Here is a 10346-nt window from a genome sequence, read left to right as displayed (position 1 = left end):
ACCTGCCTCAGCCTCCCAAGTAGCTGGGATTACAGGTGCTTGCCACCATGCCCAGTTAATTTGTGTATTTTTATTAGAGATGAGGTTTTGCCACATTGGCAAGGCCAGTCTTGAACCCCTGACCTCAGGTGATCTGCCCACCTCGGCCTCCCAGTGCTGGGATTATAGGCATGTGCCAATGCACCCAGCCCATACATTTACTTCACTAATGCAAATAGGGATACACTAATGAAGGGGCATTAGTATTTTTTTTCATTTCGATTTTGTTTTATTTTGCATTTCATATATTATCCAGTTTCACATTCTCACAGGATCAGCAATGATAACAGCCATCTAGTCTCTCAAGTCTGAAGTGGCAAGACAGTCATAGCTATGGCTGACATTACAGCACTGATATGCTACCAAACAAAAAACACTGCACAATGTTTCCTTCATTTCGTTTTTCTTAAACAAATGCCTGACACAAAGGCTTACTGCTGAAGAATGGAAACGCTTTTCTTCTTCATGCCTGAAACTAAACATTAAACTTATCTGACAGGGCTAACAAGGTCACCTTAATAATTAATGGTACACACATGAAAAATCCTTTCTGATTCATAAATATTTTGTTACACAGGGTACAAAAATACTTTTCACATTTTGGTTGATTTCAAGGGTGTGCTGTGGAGAGGTGAACAAAACGGGCAGAGAGGGCTTTCTTATGACTGTTGGCCCATCCAAGAAGATGAGAGCAGAGGAACCCAATTTGAAAGGAAAGAGCAAACCCATCTATCTGTTCATTAGTGGCTGGAGCTGAGCCTGGAAGTGTGTGGGGCCCTGGGACTTGGGCCTCCCTAAATTGGAGTGGGTGCAGGAGTGGGGTGAAGAGAGAGGGGCCAGACAGGATGACTCGCTGGGAGCCAGGACCTGTTGCTGTGATGACACTGTGAAAACAAACTGTACACTCATATATACTCAAGTGTAAGTGTCTTAATTCACACCAGAAAACATGCAAATTAAACATCTCATTTCCTCAAGGGGAAGATACAGAAGCAAATTTGGGTGGGAGGTCAAACCTTGCTGGGTCCTAGTGAGGCCTCTGAGCTGGATTTGGGTGCCCCAGTGAGAAGGTCCCCAAATCCTCCTGGTAGGCATTGGAGAAAGGCTTGAGGATGCAGAGCAGGGCTGAGGAAGAGGAAGGAGGGGAAACAGGAAGCAGTCCACTGAGTCAGGCTTAAGATTCACAGTCTCTGGTGTAGCGGTAGCTCTGCACAGGCCTCCTGGGGGCGGTGGGAGCTCAGGGCACCTGTCCAGGCACCACCGGAGATTCCCAGAACCCGCTCCATGGTGACCAGATTGAAGAACCAACAAAACTTAGGATACTTCCATCCTTACTGGGGGGTGTCAGAGGAAGGGTACCAGGGCACCTGAACATGGAGGGCGGCAGCAGCAGCAGTGGCAGCTGGGTAGGTGAATGCAGCATGGGGGATGGCTGTGGTCAGCTCTGTGGTATACAAAGGGTAGGGGGCCCAGGTCTCTGGGGATACAGGGATCAGAGCAGCCCCCATCAGGTCATATGGGTTCCATGCGATGAAGTGTGTCCCTAGGGCGGGGTACACGTTGGTTGGATTTGGAGTTGCCACTAGCTTGCTCTTGGCCATCTTGGTGTTGACTTTGGCAAACTCTAGTCTCAGGGTCTGTGGCTTCTCAGGATCGAAGCGAATACTGTTCAGCACATTCTTGGCTGCTTCTGCATGAGTGCCCCTGAATGATTGGGGCACTGACCTCCTTGATTCTGTATGTCCATTGAACCAAAGGCCATTATGTTATTCTAATACATATGTTACCTATATATTCTAGCTGTTCATAACAACACATCTTCCTATAGAATATAGAATATATGGAAATTAAAGGATGAAAGCAGGACTGGCCCCTCTCATCTATGATCATGTTGAACTGTTTGAAATATGTGTGTTTAAAATGTTCACAACTCTAGGCTATATGATTAGAGGTCCTTACCCCGAAAGGATGATGCTTCCATCAAGATACACAGTAACTGTTTCACTGAACCTAAAATTATGACTTGTTCCTGATAATTTTGGGTGTCTCATGCCAGTATACAAGGAGCCAATAAATGAATTACTAGCACAGTAAGATAATTGGACCTTGATTACCTTGAGGAGCTAGGGATGTTGCTTTATAATGAAGACTGGGAAGACCATATGTGGAACTCAGGAGGCTTGCTGGGTATCTCATACTGCTTCCATGCCTATTGATAACAGTCAATAGGCAATTGCAGCAACCATACCTGATAATAGCAAGGTCTCAGAAGCTCAGGTACCTCAGGGGTAAAGGCCTACCATATCAAGCAAGCAAGCTAGACCATGCCATAGATGAGGGGAACCTAGAGTGAGTGACAGAGGAGGAAGACAATGGGTATCAAGGATAGTCTTAGGACTAGCTATAGTACTGGAGTCTGGAAAACCTTTTAATTTTAGTCTTCAAAAAATATTTTGTGGCCAGTTGCTACCTTGAAGCATCAGTAATAGAGTGGACTCAATGTGTGGCACAAGTGACTGAGTGGTAAAACAGATGGTCTATAGTAGGTGCTTTTGATGGTCCTATCCATAGCCCTTTGACCTATCTTAAAGTTCAGTTTTATTTCTGCTATATTTCTGGTACATTGTTCAGTTCTACTGTAAGAACTTGTTTTACTGCCTGAGAGGTTTCAATGGTGCCATAAAAATTTTCTCAGCTCACAAGCAGGACATCTAATAAATTCAAGGAATTAAATATCTTTCAGATAAACCTTCAACCAATGAAGGTTGAAAGTTGATGGGATAAATACTGTGTCCCTCTGTGGGAAAACTCCTTAACACAGTCAACCTGGTTAGAGTTTCAGTGGAATTAAACTTTATATGTACACCATGATAATCCACGTATTGTCCTACTTTTCAGTGGCTTTCCTCACTTGTCTCATTTTTTCTTCTCTTCCTGTAATTCCTGAGATCACGTCCCAAACAAATTTTCTCTAACCAAGACCTTTTTGTGGAGTCTTGTTTTAGGGGAACTCCAGGTAAGATGGGCAGAAGAAAGGATTTTGCCTTTAAACTTGCGTGTGTGTCCAATTGGTGGAAGTCAATTTGAATTCACACTTCTAGCTGTAAAGGTATCTCAGAAATGTGATGTTTGGCTTGCTGTCTTCTTCAGTTCACTGGAAGGAGATAGAATATAGGTTGAGTGACCCAATACAGTATTCCTCACATTATTTACAATGTGGCCCACAAATTGCGTTTTTGAGCCAAAGAGAGGAACTAGATTACCCCTACTTCTTTTGTTAAAGGAAGATGTTCTTTTAAAATATGTAATTTAAAATGTGAAGAATTCTGCACAAAATATTTCTCTAATAATTTTACATAGTAATCATTGGCATTTTAATTTTTTTTTTTTTTTTTTTTGAGACAGAGTCTCGCTGTGTCACCCAGGCCAGAGTGCAATGATGAGATCTTGGTTCACTACAACTTCCACCTCCCATGTTCAAATGATTCTTGTGACTCGGACTCCTGAGTAGCTATGACTACAGGCATGCAACACCATGTCCAGCTAATGTTTGTATTTTTAGTAGAGATGGGTTTTTGCCATGTTGGCCAGGCTGGTCTCAAACTCCTGGCCTCAAGTGATCCATCTGCATTGGCTTCCGAAAGTATTGGATTACAGCTTTAAGCCATTATGCTCGGTTTATTCTAATATTTTCTTACAATTTTTATTTTGGGTTAAGACTAAACTATTACTAAATAAACAAATAACTGTATTTGTTTGTAGAGACTTAAAATAAGACAATTTTGGAGTTCAACACAAAATTGCCTCAAAATGTATAAATAATGTAAATAGTAAAACATCTGTATTTACAAAACTGGATCTGCAATTTGGCTCTAAAAGTCAAAAGGGAATTTTAAGCAAACCTTTCACATCATGTTTTTCTATATCTTCCTTCTTATGTGAGTGGCATGCATTATTACTATGACTTTTTTACTTGACAATATTACCAATATCAAGTTCTCTACTTCTAGGTACGCAGGAGGTTTGAAGTTCTCTGTCACCTTCAAATGAGGCATAACCATGTTTTTTTTTTTTTTTTTTTGAGATGAAGTCTCACTCTGTCACCCAGGCTGGAATGCAATGGCACAATCTTGGCTCACTGCAACCTCTGCCTCCTGGCTTCAAGCGATTCTCCTGCCTCAGCCTCCCAAGTACCTGGGATTACAGGCATGTATCATCACACCCAGCTAATTTTTTGTGTATTTTTAGGAGACACAGGGTTTCACCATGTTGATCAGGCTGATCTCAAACTCCTGATCTCAGGTGATCCACCCGCCTCAGCCTCCCAAAGTGCTGGTGATTACAGGTGTGAGCCACCACACCTGGCCCCCATGTATCTTAATTTTGCTGGTGGAAGTATTGAGTCATTTCAGGAAGAAAGTTTTTGTTTGCTGATATTTTAATCTCTAACTCATTTTTCTGCTGCAGCAATTTGAGAAAGAACATATTGATGATGAAATGTCATAAGATCTAAGTAGACTGGAATGCTGATCTATCACATGAAGGACAGTTTCCCTGAAGAGCTGTCTGGACTAAAATAGACTTTTGTATGAGCAAGAAATAAACTTCTGTTTCATTAAGACACTGAAGTTTTCAAATTGTTTATTATTGTCACAAAATCTAGGATAAAAGTAAATTGGATTCAACTAAATTGTGTGCTTTAGGAACACATGCATTTGCTCATTCTTTTTGGACTATAACTTTGAATTCAACTGGTAATTTTTCCTAGATTATCTGTTTTTATAAGCAATGGGATACTGAATGGGTTTACTTAGCAAGAATTAAGGTACATATAACTCTTAAGTTAGTATGGGTGAGATAAGTTCTGGATACGTGAATTTCCTGTGCATGACTTTAGAGAACAAATTGCTTGTGTTTTCTTCTTATTTCATAATATGGTCTGGTACAGCTGATTTCATGTGCCTTCCATTACCTAAACACTGATATCTACTAAGAATCAATAGCAGATATGCATTATCTAAATATGAATAATAAGCTGAAGTTTTATTACCTCCAAAACAAAAGTAAAGATTGTACTAAAGTATATACCAAGTAAAAATTTTTTGTAATCAGTAAAAATTTAAAACTTACATATAATTAAAGGCACAGTTGACTTTATATCATTTGTAAGATATGCTCAGAAGGTGTCATAATAAATAATTGTAATGTTAAACATTACTACTCATCCAAAAAATGTATGACTAGTGTTATAATAGCTTTGACATGGAATTAATTTTAATAGATTTTAAACACTAATCAAATCATTGGGTTAGTTTTAATCAAGATTTTCAATGAAAAAAATTGTATGGTTCAGATAATTATATAAGAAAGCTAATTGTGTTATAGTTTGGAAGAAGTATTTTAAAATAAAGTATGTACATAAAATACATCAGAACTAGGTAAAAAGATACAAATATGCGCCTTTAAAATGTATCTTGACTATATTTGTTCCCTAAATTTTTTTCAAAAGTTATTAGCCCATGAAAACAAGTATGTTATATGCCATCTGGTGCCAAGATTTTGTTCTCTAATATCTTTATTTAATTAAAGAAACTAGGGCTCTTTGTAAGGATAGTCAAATACATGTCTGGATCAGCAACAAAATGTAATAATTTTGTGACCTCTTGTTATTGCCAGAAAGCAAAGACGATATCAAAATAGAGTTGAGTTAAAAGGCCACAGAAGCCAGTTTAAGAGGCCTCATAATGATTATAATAGTTTAATTAGCAAAAATGGATAAAAGTGTATATTTGATTAAAACAAGTCCATGAATGCCATGATTATTAAATAATACTAGACAGAAAAAAATTTTGCTATTTACTTTCCCTTCAAATAATTAGAATTATACTAAAGATGATATTTAGTTTATTTGTTCATCCTGATGCCAACACTTCACTGTCTTGGTTACACTGTCTTGGTATATGCAGACATATAATATGTCTTACAAATCTATATATTTAGTGTGTATGACGATTGTAAGATAGATAGATAGATAGATAGATAGATAGATAGATAGATAGATAATGTGCTGCTTGTCACTTGCCAATTTCTACAATATAGCCTGCTTGGATTTTGATTGGGCTTTCATTAAATCTGTAGGTCAACTTGGGTGAAAGTGGATATCCTAAAAATATTGAGCTTTTCAATCCACAATCATTGCATATCTCTTCATTTATTTAAGTCTTCTCAATTTCTCTTTGCAATGTTTTGTAATTTTAAGTGTAAAAGGCTTGCATATTTTTGGTTAAACTTATTCCCAATTATTTACATTTTATGCTACTATAAATGGCACTTTGTCATTTTTATTTTCCATGTGTTTGTTTTGATTATAAAAAGATACAGTGAATTTTTGTATATTAAACTTATATCTGAAAACTTGCTGAATTTATTCATTAATTGTAGTAGGTTTTTTCGATATACACAATTATGTCATCTGTAAATAAAGACTATTTTTCCATTTGCATCTCTTTTTTTGCCTTATATTTATTTTCATGCCTTTTTGCATTGACTAGATCTTTCATAATAATGAATAGAAGCATTGAGAATATTCTGATCTTCACTCCAATCTTAAAGGGAAAGTATTCAGCATTTTATCATTAAGTATGATGGTGAGTTGTAAATTTTTAAAAATCAGTGTAAGGATGTTCTCATCTAGATATGTTGAAAGTTTTCACGAGTACATTTGTAATTTTTTTGGTTTTTCTTCTTTTTTTTCTTCTCTTTTTTTCTTTTCCTTCCTTCCTTCTTTCCTTCATTCCTTCCTTCCTTCCTTTCTTCATTTCTTTTCTTTCTTTCCTTTTTGATAGAATCTTGCCTTGTCACTTAGGCTGGAATGCAGAGGTGCAATCAGCACTCACTGCAGCCTTGATCACTCAGGCTCAAGCAATCCTCCCACCTCAGTCTTCCAAGTAGCTGGGACTACAGACACACACTACCATGCCTGGCTAATTTTTTAATTTTAGTTTTGTAGAGACAGGGTCTTGCCATGTTGCCCAGGCTGGTCTTGAACTCCCAGGCTCAAGAAATCCTAATCACCTTGGCCTCTCAAAGTGCTGGGATTCCAAGTGTGAGCCACTATGCCTGGCCCATTTAGAATTTTTTAAAAAAACTTTTTATGTATCTATTGAGATAATTCAAATTTGCTCCTTTATTTTGTTAATACAATGAATTACATTGGTTGTTTTAATTTAACACATACTACATTTATTATTTAGGGATTTTATTTGGTTTTGAATAACAGAAAACTCCCAAGATATGCTCCACAAATCAACGAGTTACTGATTTTTCTCCTAAGACAGTCCAGAAATAGGTAGGGCAAGGGTGGTGTAGAAACTGAACAATGCAATGGGGAATAAAGGTACTTATTTATTCACCTTTCCTGCAATATTGTATGACTTAGAGAAACAGAGTCTTGAGAAGTATTATGGGAACTGCATGCTCACCATAAAAATTAGACCTTTGATAAATGTGGAGAAAATGGAGTCTGAATATTAAAGAAAGCCTCTAATCATGAAATTCTGTAACAGTGGTATGAATGAAAAGGTTTAAGCTTGCAAGGAAATTCAGGCAGCTATGCCAGTTTAGCCACCAAAGTGAGATCATGAAGGATGACGAGCTTATAGTGATGTTTGTGGAAGCTATCACTTCTTTTTTTTTTTTTTTTTTTTTTTTTTTTTTTTTTTTTTTTTTTTTTTTTTTTTTTTTTTTGAGACATGGTCCCACATTGTCATCCAGGATGGAGTGCCGTGGCACAATCTCAGCTCACTTGCAAGGTCTGCCTGCCAGGTTCAAGCAATTCTCCTGCCTCAGCCTCTTGAGTAGCTAGGATTACAGATGTATGCCACCACACCCATCTGATTTTTGTATTTTTAGTAGAGAAGGGGTTTCACCATGTTGGCCAGGCTGGTCTCAAACTCCTGGCTTCAAGTGATCCACTCACCTTGGTCTCCCAAAGTCCTGGGAGTACAGGTGTGCGCCACTGTGCCCAGCCTGGAAACTACCATTTCTGAGGGAATTGAAGTTAAGTGCTTATGTGGTTGGCTCAGTGCTGATGTTGTTCAACACAACCAGTAGTCAAGAAGGCATGCTTAAAGTTTGGAACTGATGAGTACTTCTAGATCTATTTGTCAATCTGCTACTGCCACATCCTTTTGAGATTTATGGCTTTTATTTTATTTCTTCATTCTAAATGTCATTCAGTTTCCTCTTTTGTTCAGCTCTAACCTATGAACCATACAGCAAAGAGGATTCTGGAAAATGTATTTCTAAGCCATGTAACACAGTCCAGCACAATCATCATTACCCCTAACTTTCATCCGCATGGTTGCAAGGTCCCTCTTTTCAACTTGAAGTGCTGTGTTCAACTTGAAGCAACAGCAAAATACAGAAGGCTAAATCACCAGGTCAGAGGTCAGATGAAAAGGTCCTTTTTCAATAACTTGGCACATTTTAAAATTCCTACCAACTATATTGCCCAAAACAATTAGTTGTAGAGTATACTCTCTGCAAAAATCTGCTGAAGATACCTCTTTCAAAAGTGAAGTTGAAAAATTCTAAGTTTTCTTAGGAAGAAGGGCAGGGTAGATATCAGGTAAGCAAATCTTAGGATCTGTTATGGCAAGCCAGAAAAAAGAAACCCTCAAAATACCAAAGTCAATGGCACAATGACCACTTGCATTAACTGTAGTGAAGTTTAATTAGAAACAATAATAAGATAAATTTTAAATTATTTTATTTCAGCCATAGGTCCAAGGAGACTTCACAATGGAAATTAGACTCTTATATAAGTAAACTATAATAAAAATAATGTGTATCAAAAGTTCTATGAGATAATTGAAAGGATTCTGGGAGCAATAGTTGTCATCATGAAAGTTTTTATTAGAAAATAAAAACTATAAATTAAGAGCTGGGGTTCACTTCTAGGATGAGATAGTAATAAAGCACTTTCATATTTACAAGATTTTAAAGATTTGTCTTCCGGTGTCAATTTTATGTATAATAAAAGATGTATCTGAAGACCTTCCCACATGAATTACATTCATTGAGTTTCTTTCCAATGTGAATTTTCAGATGTCTTTGAAAATATGAGAAAAAAACTAAAGGATTTTCCACATTCCTTATAGTCATACCTCCCAGTATGAGTTCTCACTTGCTAAGGCATGAAAAATACTTGAAAGTTTTCTCACATTATTTACATTTATTTATTTTCAGTATGTGTTCTCACATGTGTACTACAGTGTGAGGGATTACAATTTCCTACACTTTTTGCACTTATGTGGTTTCTTTTTAATGTGAATTGTACCTCAATTTGAAAAAATAGACCCAGGGTAAGGTTTTTCTACACTCCTTATGCTAATAGAATTCTCTTCAGTGTGAGTTCTCACACTGTTTTGTAAGGGATGAGGAATAGCTGAAGGTGTTTCTGCACTTCATTCATTCAATGTGTTTATTGGTCAGCAGTCTCCAGAGAAACAGAACCATTAGAAGATAAATAGATGGATAGAGAGATAAAGATAATTTATTATGGGAATTAGCTCATATGATTATGGAGGCTGAGAAGTCTCATATCATATTATGATATGTCATCTGCTAACTGGAGAACCAGGGAAGCTAGTGGCATAGCTCAGTGCAAGTCTGCAGGCCCAAGAACCTGGAGGGCCACCAGTATAAGTCCCAAATTACAAAGACCAGAGAATCTGGACTTCTTATAGCTAAGGAAAAGAAAACATAGGTGTATCAGAATGAGAAGGGAGAGAAAATTCACCTTTCCTGTACCTTTTTATTGTATCTAGGCTCTCAACTGATTAGACGGCGTGCAGCCACACTGGATGAGGGCAGATCTTCCTTACTCAATCCACTGATTCAAATGTCAGTCTCTTCTGGACCACCCTCATAGACAGATTTAAAAAAAAAATTATGCTTTCACAGCTACTTGGGTATCCTAACCCAGTCAAATTGACCCATAAAAATAACCATCACACAGTGTTTCTCTAATGTGTATTATCACATGTATGGCAAAATATGAAGAATAAATGAAGGATTTTTCATATTGTTTATAATCATAGAGGCTGTTTACAGGGTTTATACTCACATTTCTATTAAAAGAGAAGGGTAGGCCGGGAGCAGTGGTTCAAGCCTGTAATCCCAGTACTTTGGGAGGCCGAGGCGGGTGGATCACGAGGTCAAGAGATCGAGACCATCCTGGTCAACATGGTGAAACCCCGTCTCTACTAAAAATACAAAAAATCAGCTGGGCATGGTGGCGCATG

General features: G+C 37.5%; 1 pseudogene; it reads right to left on the bottom strand.

The window, feature by feature from the left end:
* Positions 1-245: 245 nt before the first annotated feature.
* LOC108307057 lies at positions 246-1787 on the bottom strand (annotated as a pseudogene).
* Between the last annotated feature and the right edge of the window lie 8559 nt (positions 1788-10346).

The sequence above is a fragment of the Cebus imitator genome, unplaced genomic scaffold (genome assembly GCF_001604975.1).
Source record: "Cebus imitator isolate Cc_AM_T3 unplaced genomic scaffold, Cebus_imitator-1.0 Scaffold76, whole genome shotgun sequence".
NCBI classification, from domain to species: domain Eukaryota; kingdom Metazoa; phylum Chordata; class Mammalia; order Primates; family Cebidae; genus Cebus; species Cebus imitator.
This window is presented reverse-complemented; position numbering and strand designations above follow the sequence as displayed.